General features: G+C 33.7%; 1 protein-coding gene across 2 annotated transcripts in view; it reads left to right on the forward strand.

Annotated features, from left to right (window-relative positions):
- Window positions 1-348: 348 nt before the first annotated feature.
- The window catches only part of LOC142975698 (zwei Ig domain protein zig-8-like), a 53,297-nt gene continuing 29,473 nt past the window's right edge, over window positions 349-24,172 (forward strand). The window contains exon 1 of one of the 2 annotated variants that reach the window (XM_076118698.1): window positions 349-688. The gene's annotated coding sequence lies outside the window, so the exon portion shown is untranslated. The remainder of the gene's footprint in view (window positions 689-24,172) is intronic. The other variant, XM_076118697.1, reaches the window with a different exon arrangement.

The following is a 24,172-nucleotide window of genomic DNA, read 5'->3' on the forward strand; positions in this document are numbered from 1 at the left end:
AGAAAACACGATACAGGAATAATGCAACGTATAATTAGAACGAACCGGACCGAAATTTAATTACACTGTGCGTACTTTATGCTAATTCTTCGGCCGATTATAAGATTAAGTTGAGTGTGAATTACTGTCGTTCCTTATAAGAAAAAGGCCGGCTCGTTATCCCGCCTTGTTGTTCTACGGGTGATTACATTGCGGGAGAATCCCCTCGGCGCGTTTCTCGTACCTTCAACGGGCGGTCGGCGGTTTTGCAATTTAGTTGGAACGGGCGCTGAGAAAAATTTGCGGTGATGGGTGCGCGGCAAGCGGGGCGCGTGCGCGCGAGCGGCGCGGCGCGGCGAGGCGGCCGCGGCATCCCCGCAGTCAACGGCGCGGCGCGAGCCGATTAGTCTGCGCCGGTACGCTCCGCTCCGCGCCTCTCCGCGCCACGCGCCTCCCGCGCACCCCACCGCCCGCACGTCAAACTAACTAATTGATTTATACCCCCAAACATTAGCAACAGAACTTGTACCAACTTTATGTGACCCGCAACTAACAGTGCCGTGAACTTTTTCAAAACAATAAACTGTAAAGTTATGACTTTCAAGTGTATTTAGGTATGTTGTAAAACTTTATTTTTTAAATGTTTAATGTAACTTCATCAGCGGAGGAGCTGCGATATGTCAAGTTAAATGACAGTGGATGAATGATGGTAAATATAATACATCGGATCTCAGCTATGAGCTCCTTAGACGCTGAGTCACGGTGACAAAAATGAGCTAATGGATTCCCTCGTACAATATAGACACAAATAAAATGTGAATTTTAGAAGTCCGCATCATTTATTTTCACGTCATCAGCACAATTTGTATGAATAAATGAATATTTTAAGCAGTTATTAGATTTTACATAAAATACAACAGCTTCGAAGGACTTTGAAACTATGCGAATTTTAATTTGAAATAACCGATGTCGTGTTGTGACGCCAAAAATGTTTAACATTTTAACGACCCTGTTAATATGTTTTGCAGACTTGATTAGTCTTTTTGACATAAAATATTAACGTTCAGAATTTGCTTCAAAGTTTAATTATATCTTTAAATGTTGAAATATTAAAAAAACACATAAAAATATAAATAAACATCATATCATGATTATACATTGTTGCTATATGGTAACTTTTCCATTAGTAATTATTAAGTAATCAACTGGTTCATTTAGCCGCTTCCGTTTTCCGCTCTTTCGTATCATCTCAATAAACGCTAGCAGCAAAAAGGTAATATTTTTCTCAGGAGACGGGAAAAGATTTTTAGGAAACTCACGGTAATTTTCGCACGAATTATTTATACGTATATTTTTACTTGTCTAGTAGTTATAGTAAAGTGTTACGTGTTAGAAAAAATAGATTTTCGCCGTATTATCTTGTGAGTCAGTGTGCTGTATTTGACACTGTTCATCAATTTAGACTGAGGGGAGATAACAAACTTGACCTGTTAAAAACCTTGAACTATTCAATTGAGATAAAAATTCGAATCATGATTGGTATTTACTACAAACCGCTGTATAAAATTATGTATTATAATTAAAAAATCGCTGCTATATGCATTGTTTTCAGAATAAATCGGACAAAAAAGTCAGACTTATAAATATACAGTTTTAACAAGATGAAAATTAATAAGTGTTACCAATTATTTTATTTTTTATCCAGTCAAAATATTTAATTATATACGGTCGAATAAATACAATGATTACACTCTGCCAACAATATATTGCTTAAAGTCTTCGCGTTATTTGTATAGAGGTAAATATTTAAACATTTTGATTGATAGTCTGTCTAGCTCGCAAAGTCTCAAAAATAATGCGTTTTACACACTAGCTTAACCATGATACTAAGGAATAAAACATATCTTGAGTCATTATAACACCACTCGATATTCCTTTCTCATTGAGATTTCGTGTTCGCAGACACTGTACATGAAAAAGTATTAATCAATCATATTTGGCTGATAGCCAAAGGCATAGCTGTATTTTTTCGATTCCGTTACATATTAGAATTACGTATCCATTTTTGCATGGGCTTAGTCGTTATTTATTAACAGACACTGAAAATAATAGCAGATAGCAATGCTGCCAGCATTCTGGGAACGTTCCCGATTAACAGCGATGTGGAAGAGTTCTACGACGCGTATTGCGCTTCCCATATTTAGTCATTTTAATATTTGTCTATTTTTATATGTAGTGTAAAAGTTTATTGTTGCTGTAAATAATATAAAAAGTCATTGTAAATATTCACTGGAACAAAAATAAATTATCATAGCAGATCGAAATAGGAAGTTTATAAAATATATTTTATTTAGATATTTATTTTTGGACAAGTAACAGTCATCTGATTCTTAACTAAACAGAAAGACTACGGGAACTAAAGAACTTATAAACATACTTATTTACTTTGAAATACACACAAAAGACGACGTGTGTTACATCAGTCAATAGGTGATCCGCGCGGCTTCACTTTCGTTCATACTTTATTTCGGAACGTTTGGGAATATTTTTGAAATAACTAAGTATAAATATAATATGTTACTAGCTTGACTTGAAATATTTTTTAGCTAAATTTCATCCAAATCGACTGACTGATTAAGCTATGAAAATGTAACAGACATACAAACTATCGAATTTATAATATTGTGTGGATTTTGTTTGAAACTTGAGGATATTGTTTGAAAGGGTATCGAAATCAGCTTAGATGTATATTGTACATATACAGTCTCCTAAGTGTTTGTCGCCGTGAGTACGTAAGTGCACTAAGTACCTACGCTATGGCAGAGCGACTGCTGTTGTGCTACTTTGCATTGTATACAGTGCATTTGATTCACGTACGAAACGAATATGTATACTGATCGGATCTCATAGTAAGTTATATTTTTATAAATTTTGTCGGAATATTTGATTTTGTATTATTCATTTAAAATTCCCTTTGACAAAAATGTTAAAAGTGTATTTTTTTTTCCTTTTACGTACCTTTTTTTAGGTAATTGAGAATAAGCTCGATATAACTCGCCTACAATTACGGTGTTTTGTCGTAATTGGGTGAAAATTAGGTGAAATTTTTAAACCCTCCATTATCCAAATTAAAGTTAATAAATACTAGTCGTTATACTGGACGGTTAATTCAATTTAGTGCTTATGGTTATAGTCGTAAAGTCTACAATTAGTTAAATACTGTAGCGTTTTTCTACCACTCCCTGGAGGCAATATTTTTATTTGATAAAAATGTAGGCTCGCTTCAGTATTTGGGTTACCTACCCAATAATTAATTGGCCTAATTATTTATTAGCTAATTAAAAAGGTTTTCTGTAATGGAAATAGCTATTTTGACTATATTCAGCGGTAGTGAGCGCCTAGAATCAACATTAAAACAAGACCTTTGCTCATTAAAAGCTGACTAACAGAATTTGGGTATTTCGCTCTGTCTTTTTATTATGTTTTGAATACCCTAATTAGCGTTTTCTCTCACAAGCTTTCAAGCGAAAAGCTTACACTTTTTGATGTTAGAAACTTCGAAAAATGAAGGCCTTTTTGCTAAGTATTTACTTTTTAGATATTTCGTGGGCTTAGTAACCTAGTTCTAAGTTTGAAGGTTACGTAGCAGACATTTTTTGTGTATAAAACACGAACTAATAACAAAACTGACTGGAACAAAATACGTTATTCATATTACGTCGACAATGGGCTGGTTTATATTGATTGAATTACTTGCGCGTTGTGAAATTCACGAAACGTGAATTACATACATGGAGTATACAAAAAAATGAATAAATATATTTTACACGTAATTTTTTATTTTATATTAGCTGCTAAAATACAATGACATTAAACTTATCAGTGATTTTGTAGAGGCAACAATAATTCGGTTCGTCTGCGTTTTACAATAGCATGGATTGGATGGAACATTTTATAACCAATGGCAATAAAATTCATCATACATACATAAAATAACGTCATTTTCTAAAGGAGTAGACGAAGATGAAAGAAAAATAAAAGATTATACACTGACATCGATAACCTACATTTTTCAAAATAGAGTCCAAGCTTTTGCAGCACCCGATAAATTTACAACATTTACAACTAAATCTTGTCTAAAATAAGTAACATTTACTATTTGCTCAACAAAAAGAAAGTATTCAACTAAATTCTTCCACATATTTCCACACGAACGTCCATCAAATGCGGCAAAAATAAAAGGCCGTGAGCCTAATCGCTCAGTCTCCTGAGATAATCGATTCAACTCTTGTAACATTAAATATTGGGGAACTATACAGCCAATACATCAATCAGGCCAATGTGGAAGTATTTTGAATTGTTTTTAGGTTAATTTTGAGATAAAATATTGAATATGTTCACTGGCTATGAATATTGCTGTGTCTAAGAGCATACTATCAGAGTCTACTTTAGTCTATTTGAGAATTAACGATTTTTTTTTACTTATGGTTTGCAAACACCTATTTTGTATATTCACGATCGAGGCCTTCTTTTTATATGGGTTTAGTCCCTAGTTTACAACCAAAAATGTTGTTAATATAGTTATTTAAACTCATCGGTGGTAAAACGTTATCTAAGGTTTTTTATCAATAATTCTTTAGTTTGTCAAACAAAAGGCCACTCAAGCATTTCAGATACTTCGCTAATTAATTCAAAGGTATTCATTTGGTCCACCAACTTTTTTGAAAAGCCTTAAAATCCAATAACCGATATAAAACATTCTCATCAGAATCCGAGGGAAAAATTCCAAAAATTTCACAGTACGAAAGAATGTAAGGAATCCTTATAACCCGGGGCAATCTCCTCCAAAAATCTAAATATACCTACTTACTTTAAATTCATTCCTTAAGCCAAAGGTCCAAATTCCGTATGTTCCAGAATTAGAAGAGGGTAATAATAAATCAACTTTAACCCTCAGGATAGGTGGTGTAATAAATTATCTCACCATAAGTATATGTAACTTCCACTCGGTTTTGCCCGGATTTTCGTATCAGTTAAGGAAGTTACTAATGAACGTGTGTAGTTGAGTTACGGTCGTTTAAATTGTGTAGCTTATAACTGTCACAATAAGTTCGAAAACCTAAAGTTACTATGTACTGGTCAAGTTTTTAATGACCTTTTAACCTCATCTGTGCACGTAAGAGAACTATACAAAACTTTTAACAACGGACTCGTATAGAGTTACAATATAAAATGGTAATAATTATTAAAATTATATTTGTATGTACTGTAAATAATAAAACGGCATATGGCAATTCGTTCACAATAACAGAAATATAGAAACATTTTCAACCGCTAAGCTCATTATTAAAATTCGAATAATTTCAACACAAAATATTACCACAATCGCCAAATCGGTTCATTAAATAAACGTAATAATTTATTCATACATATTTAAATTACATCGACCAATATTCGAACTGTTTAGTTATTGACTGAACCAATCAGGGGCTATAAAGAATTACAGGCCAATTTTTGCGTCAATTTGCGAAGCCTACAATTTGATAATTATACGACTAACAATGATTGGGAGTTTGAACTCAGCAATTAGTAGCCTGATGTTCTGTGGCTGTCGATTGGTATTATTTATTGGCAGTACTGCTTTCACATTAAAGATGCTAATCACTAAATCAATTAACCCCTCGGTGAAACATATTTGCTTCATATACTGGCTCGCAGATACTATTAAGCTTAACTAACATTTACTTACTTTACTTAATTAACATATTTAACAGTTCAATAAGTATGAAAATAAATTCAAACGTGTTCATAAAGAGTCTTTCCTTATCAAACTAGTAACTAAAAAATCAAAAAAAATGTTACGGGATGAAAATCAACTTGAATTTTTTTCATTATGCTGAGACTTTGCTTTACTTTCTGAAACTTAATTTGATACTAAAACAAATCTTAAGATGGAATTCGTTTAATTCCCCACCAAAACATAATTTCTTGCCACAAGATCTGCCAAATAATTTCGTCCAAATTTCCACAAATGCCACAATTTCCAGTCCGAGCCTACGCGATCAAAATCCCAACTGAAGGCCAGAACAATTAAAGCACTCTGCCCCTTCAAGGAAATGCAAATTTTGATTGACGCAACATCGCAAAGAAAGGTACTGAAGTGGTAACAGCGTTCGTTCATTTACATTTGACAGTTTTCTTCGAAATGATCTGACGAGGGTCGTAGGCCGTTGGCTACAGGCCTTGGACCTTTCGGTGCCATTCATAATGCTTATTGGTGCATGGTTTTCTACTAAGTGTAAAAAAATGTTACTTAATCTTATGGTTTATGTTGTTGTTGGTGCGGTTACCAGAAACTAGCTACCAAAATAAAAATAAACCTCAGAAAATCTCTTGAAAGACTAAACCATTTTAGCAGCTGAAGTTTTCAGTTTAATTGTAACCTAATAGTCTAAATCATACTTTACTGTACGTGTCTTTATCAAGAAAAATCATAACAACCACTTCTTTCTAGAAAGTCCTAACTAAAACATTAGTTCGTACATCACGTTCCATTTATCGAATGAAAAAAGAAAACAATAAAGCAACGCCAAAACCCTAAATTACGTCACATCACTACTGATCCACTTCCCGTGAGACTTGTATTAGTATTCTCTCTTCGTCTCGCTCGGGGGATAAACGAAAAAGTTGTCTATGAAAAAATGTATTAAAATAAAAAATATGTAGCAACAATATTAATGAATTCGCTGCACGTAACATCCATACGTTGGAACGTAGACAGGCCGGTGGGAATTTCAACAAGGTATTGTATAATGCTGTTACCAGAAAGTCCGATTAATTTTAGTTACAATTCTGGGAAACCGATCGGCTCAGTGATCGATGTTCTATTTGAATATCGACGATTGATGGGAACGGATGCGTCAGGATAAAATAAAGCTTAATTATAATAAAGTATCAATAATTAATATATTCGATTTGCGGCAAGCAAACTGGCATAGGTCCTTCATTAAAAGAAAACTTAGAAACATTCCTATTATATGAATAAACCTTTATCACAGAGTACTTTCTTCGAGGACGGCAATAGAAAAAGGGCGTCACAATATTCCCAAAATATAAAACACGCAGACGATCAAAAAAGTTCTAACAAATTCAGCCAAAAAACAAATACATAACTCGTGCCAACGATCTCTGGCGGGAAAATAACAAAAATCCAAAGACCGCTCTCGCCTAAAACGATAAAAAGGCCAAAGATTCGACATTGGACGAAAAATGACCGTCGGAATCTAACGGTTACGAACCGAGGCATTACTGAACCAAGGCAATGAAAGATAGCTTGATAGTTGGGTCGATATTGCTAATCATTTGATCAAATGTTTGTTCAAACAATAGTGTGACAAAATTGCCGCGCTGGGTAAGTTTGTGGGGAACTCTATTGAATCAGGAAAGAGTTTGTTCGTTGTTTTCAGATAATTTAATATTACTTATTGCGGCAACGAAGGTAATTGACAATTACATCTAAGAAAGAAGAAGATAGCTAAATGTTTTAATACCTATATTTTACTTATAGGTAGGTTCCCGATGCGCTATTATATTCGCGTTCGTATTGTACTACTTACTTCACACATAGAGTCATAACTCAAGCAAACGCATTTGGATCAGTGAATTTGAGTCCCGTTTACGTTCAGGGGTATATCAATCATCATCATTAATCATTTCAACAGAATGCACCGCTGGTTTACAGGAAGTTTCACGCAGCCTGCAAGCCCGAACTACATTTAACGACTTGCAAAACTATAATAATATACCAATATAAACTTACTTCGCTTAGTTTAGTACATTATCTAAGCTCTAAGCTAAAGAAATTATTAAACAACATATAAGGTCATAACCTAAAACTTCGCGTTGCATGATTAATAAAATAATAGGATAACTATTACGGTTTGTTAGATACGGCACGTACATACAGTGTGACATATGAACATGGTGACAGACAGACGGACAGTGTAATAGGGTCCTGATTGGCCTATGGATACAAAACCTTAAAAACGTAGTTACTTTTTCCATAACCGAAGATTTAGAGCTACATATAGATAGTATGACTGAGTCCGCTTGAGACTTAAATCTATTTTTAGAATTCAATAATAAATTCAAAGCATAAAACGTACCTGCCATAAAATAAAAAGCATAAAGAAAGAACAGGGTTCATTCTATTTATACCTGTTCGCATTAATTCAATTTTCCCGTAGCAAATTACATTTATCACCGACGTCAAACTGAAAGAAACATCACAAAGACGTCGACATGTTAATATTAAATCTGTTTGCTTCGCGCTTTCGTCACAATGAAATATTCTGAAAGGTAAGAACAGTGTTGACAAAAATGTACTCATTCACACCTGTACGCGAATTTACGAGTTACATGACTTTTGGTGAATGTTCCAGTTACATGTATAAAACCAAACAGACTGCGTAATGATTAATGTTGTTTATTTCTAGAACAACTGATGTTTTTGATACTTTTGAAATATAATATATAGTCATTAAGCTTTCATGACATAAAAGTATCGCTAAATAGAAGTAGTTATACAAAAAATATGGGTAAATATTTATATATCTAGCGTAAGTCCTAAAAAATTTTGTAAAAACAAAAATGTACCAAATTGAAATCGGGTAACATAAATGCGTTAATTTCAAAATCGTTAGTCATTTAGTAAGATCAGTGCATATCATTTATTCATATTACATGACATGCATTAAATAAAATTAGAAACGTTTAACAGAATGGGGATTGTTCACTTTTTTTTAAATGCTGTAATTCGGAAACCATTTCGAGGAATAGTGCTCCTAAACATTATATATTAATTTTTAATGAAAAATATTATTAATACATTGATATTTTTGCAAAAATATGTTTGACCTTGCTTGCCCTTCAAATAACGTCATAACAGGACTTTTAGGTTTGTGACTTTGTCTAACAAATTCCGAAAAAAAAATCTGCCAAATATTAATTGTCAAGTTTATGTCAAAATCGTAAACAAAAATATAACCTATACAGTTGATAATCCGATATCGTTTCGGTTTTAATGTTGTATTGCATACAGTTTATGGATTTTATTTCGTTTACTCATCAACTTTTATAGATAAGTGGAATATGGAATGCAGGAAGCGTTTAGTGCACAAAAATATTGTACCTGCGTGAAAAGATTTAAGGAAGAAGTGGTGTCGCGAAACTGATGTTGTTTTAGCTATTAATAGAGGGTTTAACGGTATAGATTCAATATTAAGCTCTCGTGGCATGAGAGTTTTAGGCCCCCAAGTGTTTGTACACGTAGTAAACAACCACATTCTGAAGTTTTACAAACTTAGGTTATAGTAAGCTTGAGATTGAGAGTATAACACTTATTTAATTTACAAGGAAAATAAAATAAAAAGCTTTTGATAATGTAAGTAGTTTTATTCCTTTCTGTTACCTTCAATTAATTTTAACATTTGGATTTTTGCTTCGTTTATTTCGTCTACACTAAGGTGACTTCTAGTCGAGATATAGGTATTCAAATCATCACAGTATCTTCATTAGGCAGGTTTCGAGAGTCTGCTTGAACAAAAGTACCACTCATTTTGTTGAAACGTTTATAAATATCAATAATAATTACGATTACAATAAGTTGTAGATCAGTTTATAAACATAAACAGAAATATGACAGATCATGATGACGGGCGACACTTGACACATAGAGAATATTTTCTCGGAGTTCTGCTTATAAGGCAATGGCACAAGGCATTATGCCACTGATGACGTCACATAAAATAAATATAAAATAAATTTTGAATATTTTTAAAAAAATAACTATTGTTCCTATAATAAAAATATTCAAATTAGTTTCTTAAAATACTCTATATTTTCAAGAAATAAAATAAAAACCTATGTTAAAAAAATATGAACAATCCCCATTATATTGTGTAAAACTGCTAAAAAACAAAGTATGCTGTAAATTAAAAAATAAACCAGTCTAGCCATCATAATGACAATGAATAAAGATGAGATGAGGTAGACAGTAGACAAACAGTTGACAAATATGCGTGGAATGTCCCGTGAGTAAAAATTTATGCGTTGTCATTAACCCAGTAATTAACCTAGATGGCGTTGGTCGCGAGACACGTACATGGGTCGCGACTCAAATTTGTTCCCCGCCGGATATATTTGTGTATCTGATTTTACATTACATTCTCTGTTGTTTGCCAGGATTTTCCGCAATGTGCTGCATTTGCATGTAGTGTTATTTTTGTACGTGTTTTAATTTTAAATTAAGATGGAGCATGCGGGCTCTTTGAACCGTTGTATTTTGAGGACCATACCATCATATTCATTGAGATAATAATAGTCGCAAAGATATTTTTTCTTAATTATAGCCGTTCTTTGAGTAAACTCTAGGTTTCTATACAGCAAATCTGAGATTGAATAAAAAAAATCACGTAATTGACCATTATTCATCTACAGAATTACGGTACCTTAAGGGAAACAGCTACGATATCTACATCTATGTGTCTTTATAAATGAAACATCATAACGAATCCCCAGTCGATCTTTCCAGACGCAAATATTCACAGCTAAACGCCCAAAAAATCCTCGTGGAGTGCGTACCCTCGCTCTCAAGAGTTTCAAGTAACGTCTGAAGTAGTCTCCACACTCCACACTCGCAAGCTGACCGCATTATGAATGAGAATGTGGGTGGTAACATACGGTACGACCACGTACGAATGCTTAGTGACGAGTAGACTTAGATTTTAGATTTTTCAACAAATCGTTTACCATACGGCTGGACTTTATTGTTTACATATTTTCTTATAGTTTGTTTGATCACAAGACAACTTTTATCATGTTTATTTCTATTTCTAGTAAATTAGGACTGCTCTTGCGCATGATATTTTATTTCTAAAAATCAATAATCGTGTAATTCAGATGAATCGGCTTTAAAGTATCAAAACGTCTCATCTAAGTGTAGAAAATATGGTATTCAATGTTAACTTTTACCACATAGTTCAGAAAGACCAAGCTACCACATAGAAGAACTACTATTGCATGAGCCATGCAAAACAAGACAATGTTTAATAGATAACAGATTTCCAAGTGATTCATGATCCTTCCGTTACCACTAAAACGTATGCGGAAATATTACGTATTCAAGCAAAGCGAGCACGTCGACTAATTTTAGTATAACATCAACGGTCAATAAACCGCGATACAAAGGGCTCTCGCGGGACCATGATTTTGGATTAAATGGGAAAAAAAGGGTACGTTTCCGTTTTTTCTTTTACCCACGCAAACCTCTGCCAAATCTGATTCCTGTCCCATTTTTTTGTTTTTCCCAAAGGCCGTACTACTCAATGTTTGCTTTGAGGTCAGGAGACCACTTTATTAGGTATATTCTATTTGTAAACGACTCAGGCTGTGCTGAAGATCTAGACGCCGAAGATAAAAGTTAATGACAAAAGTTCTAGTTTCAAGATTTTATATAGTTCATTTGAACGCAAACAAAGTCTGGTGCCGTCTTAAAACAAACAAAACAGTAAGCAAACAATACAAAGGAGTTATTAGGAAGTTTGAAGTTAGATTTTGAGGCTTTTAGAAGTTGGTGACTTTGAAATGTCAACTTTGAAGATGACTTTGATCTTCTGATCAATTTATCTGAAATTCAAACGAATTTTGCCGACAATTTAAAAGTTATATACACTTGCTCACGAAAGAAGAAAATTAGAAAAATATTAACCAAAAATAAATAATGAAACACACAGCACCTTTGCAAACACTTTGAAGTAGAAGCTTACACCCCAAACAAAATCTCACCTTAAATATTAATACACGAACACATAGCAAACAGCGGAAAGGAAGTAAGCCGTCGTCCTAAGGGCCAGGTTTGACAAACTGGATGTTTTCCGACCCCTGATGATAAAATATTAACCGAGTATTTTCACATGGATGTATTCCCCTTGGCGGATAAACTTGAAGCTTCGCTGACACGCAACAGAGTGAAACATCGTCGGAAATCATATAGTTATGATCTTTTCGGCTATTACATCAGTTTAGGGAGCTGCAGGAAAATATCCTTCTTTGTTTTCTGAATGAATAAAATATAAGGCTATCTAAGTCTCTGAGTATTACCATTATGATAAACTAACAGAAGCTTACGTTCTACAATGAATTACCCAATCAGGTAACAACTAATCGTTGTTCAACTATCATCCTCTCCGACAAACATGTAAGTAAAACAATAAGATGCGCATAAAAAAAATTGTTTCTTCACAAAGTTAACAAGTAACGATTTACTATAACCATGTGATCTACAATCTCTATATCTCTATGTTGAACTACATGCGTGCGCGCACCAGCTGACGCCGGTTCCTATTTATTGTGACCTACACGTAGTAATTGTGTCGTGATTTGTGTCAATGGACACACTCATATACTCACGCAAGCGGATCATCACGTGTATAACTCGACTATAAACCTTGTATTTTACATTCAAATGCCTGAATTGTACACTTTTACACTGGTCATTTAAATACACAAACACCTTTTAAAATATCATCATCATCAGATCATTTTGACATCAAAAAGGAAAGTTACAAGATGAAACTATAAGACTTAAGTAAGATGCGATAAAATTTTCTATACAAATTAATTTTGGCAACGTGAGAACTCGAGTGCTACCCGGTCGAATTGAATACAATATTACGGTTAGAAAGGAATACTACAGGAATAAAAGAACATCGATAGAGCTTAAGAAAATTCGTGACTTCAGCCAATGCAAATATAGAAAAAATCCTACAAACTATTCGGAATATTAGGCCTATCATTAACTCAGACAATAAACGTACAACTATAAAAGCGGAAGACTAGAAAAATTATACATGTACGTAGCCGTAACCGTAACGTGAAGAGTTACATGTCACATACCGGCAAACGGCCTGTGATTATGGTAATAACGTGCCCTGATCGTTTATAGTAGCAATTTAGAGGCGAGATCGATGCCATGAAAACGTTACATTGCTTTGATTCGTAGTTATAGGGCGAATAGAATTTTTATTTCTATTTTTATTGCATTGTTATGATATTATCTATGAGAGCTGTAACCTTCAGGATCGCTTCATCGGCATAATCATTGGTTGACTCTTGATGAATGATGTTACAGTTTGGTTGAACGATGTTACTATAACTACGAGTAAGTTTATTAGCTTAGTTAGTTTAACTTACTGATTAAAGTAAATAACTATTTAAAGTAAAAACGAACTAAAGGTAAAACTTAGTCCCAAATAAAATGTTCAAAAGGATATATTATGTGTATTAATAAGACACAATATTCTGTTTAACATCCGCTAAAAATGTACCGAAATATGATACTTTCATTCAAGGAATTACCACATTTATATATGCCTACATATACGGTATTATCTCAGAAAAAAGACTATTGATTACATACAAAATTAGGAACCAATTATCCGAAGATCCTTCACAGGAAACAGCGAGAGATCAAAATCACTCTCATACTTATGAAGTATCGATACCGATCAGTTCATTGACCTTGACCTATCATATTAGACGTTGAGTAATGACACGAAACTCCACAATAGGGCAATGTCATCTTAGATATATCAATACGCTTGTGTTGTGTGTCATCTTCTAATCCTCTGCATTAGGAGTATACCTATAATACTTTGAAGAATGTTTTTAAGCTATATTCATTGTTCTTTAGATCAACTACTATGAAGTTTAGGCTATATTCAGATTAAATTGCATTTATGTTACATAATTCAGGCATTTTTTGTGTATTCAAGAAATATACAGTCAAACCGGTTAAGATATACTAACGGGTTATTTTTAATTTTTGTATTTTATTTCGGAAGTCACAATAATCTTTGAACATAAATTAATATTCTAGAATGACAACCTTCGCTGAGAATACCATTTATCTATACTAATCTATACTAATCTATACTAATATTATAAAGCTGAAGAGTTTGTTTGTTTGATTATTTGTTTGTTTGAACGCGATAATCTCAGGAACTACTGGTCCGATTTGAAAAATTCTTTCAGTGTTAAATAGTCCATTTATCGAGGAAGGTTATAGGCTATATATCATCACGCTACTACCAAAAGGAGCAGAGTACCAGTGTAAAATGTTACAAAAACGGGGAAAAATTTTAACGCTTATGTAACGCAAGCGAAGTTGCGCAGGTCAGCTAGTTTATAATAATATGAGCCGTACGAGAGCATCTTATAAGAACATAACTACTGTATAATATTAAAATTGGCAATGTCTATTCAGCCCCAATCTTAACTCGAAAAGTTCATTCTTCACATCTAAAGACACTAATCCTTAGAATCACTGTACTAAGTGTACTATCTTTAGCGTAACGACCTTCAAAACACTGAGCTCGGAGATAATACATTGTACCTACATTTAACTAAGTAATACATTTGTCTACCAAACCCTTGAACAAAGCTGTTCGAGTCTAGACGACGAGTTAACAAGATACTTTATGTTACAATATTTGATTTACACTCTCTTCTAAAATAATCGATTGGAACAAAAATGTCCTAATAATGTAAGAATTCAAAGATCAAAAGGAAATTTCGACAAGTATTCAGACTACCTGAGTCTACTTTTGAGGTATCTTCATTTCTATTGAAATACTGCCTACAATTACATTAATGCCAAGTCGCACAAACAAAATACCACCAGTTCCCGTACACTCCTCTTTCGCACAAAGGTTACCAAACTTTCTTCACACACATGTATATAACAAACAGAAAACGAAATTCAACATTCATAATTTTGAAAGACCTAAAGCAAAAAAGGAACTTAAAGCCAACCTACTACAAACATCGTACGATGACGCGGAAGATTTTGTAACTGTAATTAAATAGAGCACACGAACATGCACGCACACACGCACACACACACACACACACTCACACACACACACACACACGCACACACTCCCACACACACACACACACACACACGCACACACGCACACACACACACACACACACACACACACACACACACACTCACACACACACACACACACACACACACACACACACGCACACACAAGCACGCACGCACACACACACACACACACACACACACACACACACAAACATATACACACACACACACACAGTGTATTAATAATGTATACTATACTTACCTTGACGAAATACTTGCTGTAACGTTTTATTTTGTTTATTCTTAAGTTTACATAACATACTTATGATAATGATTTTTATTTTATTTTGACAGTTTATTTGTGTACAGGTGCCCAAGATACAGGCCTAGCCTAGTTTGGGACCTATTGTTAATCTTATGTAACTTTGTACTTTTTCTGGAAATAAAACTTTTTATCTTTTTTTTTTTTTTAATCGTTTTATTATCAAGCAGACATCTTAGCCTATCCTGATACTATTAGAATCTTTTAAAGAGTTTCGTAAAATTTTATTCTGAAATATATTTTTTCGTGTATTCTTTCAACAATGTACTAGTATTATAAATGAGCACAATACTCTTGATAATAAACAGATTTTCGACTTAACCTCGTCTTTAATAAATATTTTTACAGTAAAATCGTGTCTGACTATACCTAAAACTATTGTCACTGCTGTCCATTGAACGAACTGACCTCAGCTACTTACTGATACGCTCCAATCAGATCGCACGTCCACTCAGGAAACATAAATTGTGTCAGTAAATACCTCGCACATGTTAGCCTACGATCCCTGTTATACGTAGAATAATCAACGCCAGTATCCGACCTAGACGTTACGCAACACCAAAACAGGCACCCACAACTACCTAGCTCGCAAAATGTAACAGAATATCGACGGAAACCGTCAACATAACACAATAATGACAACAATGTGCGGAACCAACACATATCACAATAACTTTTCCTTATCTCGTCACAAAGGAACTGAGGCCCCTCTGCTATCATTATGTTCCGTGCAGTAAATTGAATAAAAGGCAGACGCGGACATTCGTTGTTAACCCGAAATCGTCCCGCAAATGACTGACAATAGACTCGATTGTGCCGAGTGAGGTGATTTGTGTCGGATCACAGGTGAACGCCAAGCCGTAAGGTCAATTTCGTACTTTTTGTGAATGTTGCCACTTACTTTGGTAATAGATAAGCCTAAAAAGTGTGCTGAGAAAAAGGTGCGTGTGCGATTACATAGTAGGAGCGTATTATATTTTCTTTGTTCGGCGAAGTGTAAATGTTAAGAATTTGGCTAGGTACAAGATATTCTACACTTGTTTTGTAAGCGATATTCTAACTTAATGCCACTTTTGTTGGCAAAAAATAAGTAGAGAAAGGCTCAAGGTCAGTTTTCGCTAAAATATTTTAACAATACCCAAGTACAAATAAATGGTATAAATCAACACGCGTGTTATTTTCCTATTTAAAACATGTATGTTTCAGTCGTTTGAAGTAAAACAATATTAATAGTTCGTAATTGCTCGAACCATACATATTCAACGTCCTCATCGTGCTTGTTTCGACTTTCAAGTAGTTTACATAATTTATAAACAATAATTGCGGCTCATAATTAGGCTGTACACTACTGTACAGTGTAGGAGTATTGCCGCAAGCCAATTATACCCTTTGGTACTTGTAATTTATTCAATAAAAGGTCAATTAGGTCCGTTTATTTATTTACGGATACACTTAGCACTTATAACAGCTTTGAATAGCCTGTAATTTTCTCGTTTTCGTTTCTGATTGTAGTCGATTTTCAAATAAAATATTCATGAGCCATTTTTTTACGTTTTCAGTATAGTAGAGGACAAATTTAAGGTTAATAGTCATAAAATTTAATAGAAAGCTTTATAAACAAAATATTAGCAGCTTAAAAATGTATCCGAAATTCACAATTTAAAATATCAGTGACCCGTAGGTCTATGCAGCTGACGGTACGTGGTACTCTTTGATACTGTATATAATAAATTATTAATAATAGAGGTAATTTGTATAAATCGTGCCACGATTCTCTATTAAGTTGTGGAACTGTTTTAAAATCACATACTACATTCCCAAGAAAAAAATTAATGGCTTTTTGAAACAGTTTTTAAAAGTAGCGAGTCGTGTCAGACACCCCTGTGTGCTTAGCAGCGGGCGGTTTGTATAAGTCAAGTGCTTCCATATGTACGAACCACTAAAGGTTTTGGTAAAAGAGAAGAAAGTTCATTGCCTCTTGGGGTACTCTGACTACTAAAGTAATACAAGTTCTACTTTGAGGCGGCCATAGCCAATTGCACTCACCGGTCGGTAAACAATCTGTGGGTTAAGCAACCGATGGCGCGGTCATTCCACAGATGGGTGACCGCATAGTGGTATTTGAACTGGGCGTCTCCGTGCTTCGGAGGGCACGTAAACAGTCGGTCCCGGTTGTTGTCTACTAAGATAACAGTCGTTAAGCCATGTCAAAGGCCTCTCGGGCGGCTTGAACAACTTTGACACTAGGTTGACCACTAACCATACGACAAGCAAGCAACTTTGAGAAAAGGACACAGATATAGGACCTGTAGAACTCTTTCTCCCAAAGAACGGTCTTAAACCATTTTCTTTTAAGTTTAAGTGTGAAACAAAACCGTATCTGATAAAATACCCATTTATTAAAACCTATTATTTACAGTGTACCTAGTGTTCAACATTGTGAAATGAGTTTTCATACAAAATAATCCATCCAACTCATTTGTAGCTATCGAGCGTGAAATTTGATGTAGTTTCAAACAAATTCTGAACATAAATATTGGTGTAGTAAATATTTTTATGATAAACTTTTGACGCTCATAGCTCTATAATATAAACGAGAGATTTAAATTTAGTATGTAACTGTTCGTTTGTGATCTTTATAGGATGAACAAGTGACAATATTGCGTTTTAGTTGAATCAATTTGTTCGAAAGCATAGTAAACCATTTGATAGAATTTTGTTTTATTTATATCATCACTCCTGTTATAACATAAGACGGGTATTTAATACATGCAAACAAGGTTACAAGCTTCTTGGCGTTAACTAGACTTATTAACAAACGCCGGGCTACTAATGAAAATAACCTAACAAATTTTCTTGCCCTACCAGAGAATCAAACCCAAACCTTGTGATCAACGGTCGTTGTATCATATACCACTTCGACCAAAAGTACAGAAAATGAACAAATGTCAAAAATGAACTCATTAAACAGAAAGAAGTAAAGTACGTTTCTCAGAAAGTAAATAAATACAGTGACAGTACGTATAATAAGAAAAATGCTTCGAGCTACAACAAAAGTTTATATCGTCGTACAATTTTTGTCCACCCGGCTCATACAGCGGTTTAAGAAAGTAAAAAGAAATAAACTTCGTCATTGTTCGTTTTGTATCACTTACAACGTTATTCAACTGCAGTGTTTTTACTCTTTCATTTTCACATGAATTTCAAATTATTTTGAGTGCTGATACTTGAGTAATATAACCTACCAACCACTATATTTACAAACAATCTACTGACTGATTAACAATCCCGATAAATACAGCTTTCTCGTCAGTAGTTATATATTTAATTCTCTTGTATGCATATCTATTTATATCTTTTGACCCAGACTATGAAAGCTACCATATAAAGTACAATTCTTTATTGGATTTATTAGATAAGGAATTTGTCTCCTGTTAGAGGTATCTGTTGATGAAGACAAGAATATTGCCTACCTAAGAGACACCCAAAAACTGGTGTAACTAGCAGTAAATCAAAATAAATATGAAATAATTAATATGCAACATAATAGTTACAACATCTATAATGTAACACAAGGACATATTACTAGTTTGATTATAAAAACTTATATGCAGATCGCATGGTTCAAATTCAATTAAGTAACACAGTTCAGTTAAAAAATTCAAAGCAAAGAAAATCTTGATTACAATACAACTTTAAAAACACACTAGATTCAATCTGCAATAGCTTGTTGCATTCTAATACTTACATATGCATTTAATACAATACCTTATTCCAACATATTGTATTCAGTTCCATTTAGCTGCGTACTTTTTAAATCTTTCCATTTCATTAAATGTAAATTATTCCATACATTATTGATACAGGTGCTTGTAATACGACCGACTCCATTTTACCGATATTGTTCTCGTACTTTTTCCGAAGCTGTACGTACAAATGTATTCTCATTTACTGTTGCTTGTAAATAAATTAATATTGTACAGTTTAAATGTTTTATACTCGTACATGTATGAATATTCATGACAGTACGACAACATTTTACTGTCAATTTTCTACATTGTAATGTGTGTGAATGAGAACAAATGCCATGTTTTAAAATGGGATTAATACTTTCTCTATTACCACTACTTGTTATTTTTATTAGGTAACATAAGGATCTGTAAAACATATAAAATCTATATCAAGCTTTCTAAAATATAGAAATTGTACTGTAATATTATCCTTTAACTACTTAATAACGCATATTACCCTGTGATAATATTGTAAAGTTATGAAATTCCGGAAGTTTGAAAAAACATTTCATAAAGAAATGTTTTTTTTAGAAATATCGTATCAAGTAGTTTTTTAGGAATAACTATTTTTGAATTAGGTTCAGTAGACATACTTACTTAGCCTATGCATAGTGATTATATAGTGAAATATGCCACTTTTGATGTATTATTACTTCATTTCCAGGCGCTTATCCAATCATAACCATTATTATTATTTATATTAGATCGACAATAATCTGTACAGGGCCGAAACCTAATTTGAATCTGAGATTAATGTCTATGATAAATCATACTACACTTTTTGCTTATAAGAATCTGCTAAAAGTCTAATAAATTCAAGGAGAGAGATGTCAAGTTTAATTTATTTTCATGATTTTTATTGGTATTATGATTTTGAGGTTTATTTTAGGAGCATAAATACGAATGATTATGAGTAAATTTGGATGGATATCACAGTTTCTTAGAAGGCAACTGTTTATCCTATTCGGGAAAGAGTTGATGATATTTTTATCCTAAAATAACATCTAACATAATAATATTATTATATTTTGGGAATCTTATATTGCTCATACAGAAGCACGATTTAGTACCGGCGGTACTATCCAGTATCGAAAGTTTGATTTAGTTAAGTTAAGTTGCTATAAGTCATCAATCAAAGTGATTATAAAACCACTTTAAAGTAAATAAACAGCAGTAATTTCTCTATTTTTAATGGTAGAAACGTGTTGAAATAGTAACACCTTTACATACTTATATTTGCTTTTGACTGAACAACATCTTTTTTCATATTTTATTTATCACTATTATTCTATACTTATACATTATTAATCTTCAGCACCTTTTCCCACGACAAGTTTTGAGGTTAAAGGCAGCAAAGGCCTTGTTTAAAACGTGAATTATTCACATCTGTGCGGTACACGGTTTAAGCAAAGGTTCCAGTACTTTGATTTAAAAATTAAAAAGGTGTGACAATCCCCTAAGTGGGTGGTAACGACGTAAATACATTAAAAGCAGTCGGCACCGAACAAAGCTTTTCGTTTAATAACGGTGTTATGTAACCATCTTGGTGTTTTCCTGTTTTCAAGTAAGTTAGAGGGTTTTTGAAGAGCAACTTCGAGTAAAAAGTATTTTGAATATACTGGTTTATTGGTTAATAAACTTTTGTATAAGTACTTTCAAAATCATACGCTTGAATACTTTCAAAACGATTTGAAACTGTTATAATTTTATATCGGTGATTATGGAAAATAGGATATTTTAAAAGACGGTTTCGTCTTAAATTTCAAAGTGATTTTCAAATGCGATGATTATATGCTATGAATATCAGGCAAACAGTCTTAAGCTTTACTAAAATGGTACTTAGAATTTGATACTGTGTATCAGGCAAATCTTTTGATGCTCTTTTTTACCACGATAATGCATAAAGTGCTAACCAATAAGCTCCTCAGGAAATAATCTCATAATGGATTTAAATATAAAAAGCAATATAACTGACAACTGTATGACTTTATACAAATTGAACACATACGCAATAACATTTATCTTTTCCGTGTATATGTTACTGTAAAAGCCCGAACGGTGGTAAATCCTAAGATTTTCCGGTATAACCTAAGATTTACCAACTCGCAATGGTAAAAGTCCGAACAATTCTTTTGTATCGAACTTTTACCTATATTCACTTGATGATATCGAGATGTCGCCGGAGCCCCGCTTCGCGGGGCTCCTCCTTCTGGGTGGTTAAAAAAAAATAACCACGAACCTAACCTAACCTACCCATGTCGCTATGCCCAAATCTCCTTCTTTATAACTATGTCACAGTATATAATTATACCGTGAAATAGTTATAAACATAGTTATGAAGGAGGATTTTTTTATATATCGTAACATAGTTTTTAAACTCTGGCTTGTTCGGACTTTTACCATTGAGAGTTGGTAAATCTTAGGTTTTACCGGAAAATCTTAGGATTTACCACAGTTCGGGCTTTTACAGTAACATATACATGAACGTAAATTCACTCCACTGCGCACCAGAAACAAGATACGAGTAACTTACATAATAACCGCATCCTGTCAAAAGAAATCATACCCACCGAAGTTGATATCGCGGAAGCATAACATTTCAATTTAAGGGTACACCGGCCACCCACGCTCTCTGATATACGGGCCACTAAACAAAAAAGTTACAACAAGCAATTATTACCAGCCGGCGTAGACGCAGGCCCTGACAAAGTTGGCCCCATAAACGCTGCATGAGAATTGGTTTGAATAAAAATGAGCACCGACCCGTACGTTTTGTCGAGTTCCTTGGTAAAATTGATAAAACTGGCGAACATCTTTATCGCTTTTTTGTTTAGACGTACGCTTCGTGTGTAATATGAGGGTATTGAGTCCTCTCGTATTAGCTAAGGCTTTTTGTCAGATAGAGTTTTGTGACAAATCAACCAAATGATAAACTGCACTTTACTATTGTAAAAAACATAGTAATATCGACTGTTAGAATCGTTAAAACAACTCAATAAATTCATCCGTCTATCAGTTTATCAGTTCCTGGCTAATAAGGTTTATACCGTTTGTTATCTAAACTAATACTAAAAGACTCGCAAATATCAAATTCTATCAAAAGTTTGACATGTACACAAAGCAAGTTCGTAATATTGCGCTACAATACGCACGTCAAAGAGTAAACATTCCACAATATAATATCCGGGTGCAAGCTTTATTTACCGTACGGAACTCATAACATGAGACGCGTGTGTTCCAAACATTTTTTCCCATATATTACCCAAAAGAAACTTTATTGAATCAACAGAATGCAGAGATCCATAATCGTGGTGTGAGATAATAAAAATTTGTTTATTCCGATGATGTATAGGCGACGATATCTTATATTCTCTTGCGAAGTTTATTTATCCACTCTTCGCTTTGGTTTATCAAATAATAATGGTAGTTGTAGTGTTTCAAAGAATGAACTATGTTATACCATTTATTTGTTCCCTTTAATAAAGAACTAGTTTTGTGATCCAGTATTGTACAACTGAAAAAAGGATTTTAAGGATTTCTTTTCTGATGTGTTTAATTGATAAAGATGCGTGTACTACGCATCTTTATCAATTAAACGTATCGTAACTGGCGTTCCTGTCTGACAAAATGTATGGATGTGTATGTGGCAAGGGTAGTTTGTAATAATCGCACAAATTGGCGTTATTTGGCTTCTGCCAACCACAATGGCAAATAAACGCGATACTACGTATGTATGTTCTTATAATCGCTAACTATAAATGTAAGCACTGCTCCTGAAAATTTACTATGTAAAATCTGTCTCAAGACAAAAAGTTTCGAACAAAAATCATTAACACTTACGAAAAATAACCTGCTAACCCGTAGTTCAAAGATGAATAAAAGAAAAATCTGACACTTTTACGAGTATTCAATCATGAGGGCCGCCATCTTTCATTCGTCGCGACAAACATTGGACAATAAAGAATATCATAAATCATGAGGCCTTATCTCGAGAAATCTAGACAGCTTCCCTTTTCATTTTGTCTCTCGAGTAAAGCTCACCTTCATACATAAACAGTAGGTATTAGATTTTTGTCTATTGCGGTATTGCTTTAGTTTTTCGTGTCTCTAAGCTAAGGGATCTTGTGTCCTAAGAGCTTTCAGGCTCAATTTGGGCTGGCTACCAAATGTGTAATAAATGACATCATATTTTTTTGGCTATATTGTTTGGTATTCTTTGGTATCTATAGAATATTTTGGCACTTTATGTTATTGGATCATCTTATCCTATCCTATTGGATCCTACCTAATTATTTATGTACGGTAGGTAGCAGAAAATATGTAAAGTGTACAGTAAAAATAAACACGTTCTGGCGTGATAAGAGTGTCTGGATAATCAGCCATATAAACAGGTGTAGGCACGCAAAATCTCTGTGTTTATAAAATAAGCCTCCAATTTCAGCCAAAATCCGTGTCACAACAGCCCGTTGTAAACTTGAACGAGTGCAAAGGCAACACATCTTCCACTATAAAGGCCTATTTTGGTAGATTAACAACTCCCAAACGTATTCTCCAAAGGTTTAACGCGATAAAATTTTACGTTACGTTCTCAAGCTGTCGAACCGCCAACTTAATATTGTCACTATCCAGGAAGAACTTTATTTGAAACAGAGCAAACGAGATTTCCATGCCTTCCGTCTCTTTCTAACTTACTATTCCTTGAATGTTATCTCGCTTTCGCGAAGCAAAGATTACAATTGAATTCTCAAAGGAGTGTGCGAAATGTAAGTTCTAGACAAAACCTCAGACTAAGTTGTATCATAAAACTTTGGTGGTTTCTGTTACTTGCTACATGTTTACATATACTTAGTTCAGCAAACTGAAACTAGACATCTAACTTGAAATTCAGTGGTAATGTTTCAGACTGCTTAAATACAGTCTGGTTTATACAAAAGGTATGAAGGGAACTTTTATGTGCAATATCAGAGGAGAAAATGAACATAATTTCATTGTTCGTACTCCTTGATTATGCTAATATTAATTTAGGTGTATTTTTATAACTTAATATTTATAAAAGTGTACAACATTGCTTAATAGTAATGTTCTAGTCTTTTGCGAGTTCGTTTTCATATTTCTTAGTTCGTATTT

Source organism: Anticarsia gemmatalis, chromosome 9 (assembly GCF_050436995.1).
Source record: "Anticarsia gemmatalis isolate Benzon Research Colony breed Stoneville strain chromosome 9, ilAntGemm2 primary, whole genome shotgun sequence".
NCBI classification, from domain to species: Eukaryota; Metazoa; Arthropoda; class Insecta; order Lepidoptera; family Erebidae; genus Anticarsia; species Anticarsia gemmatalis.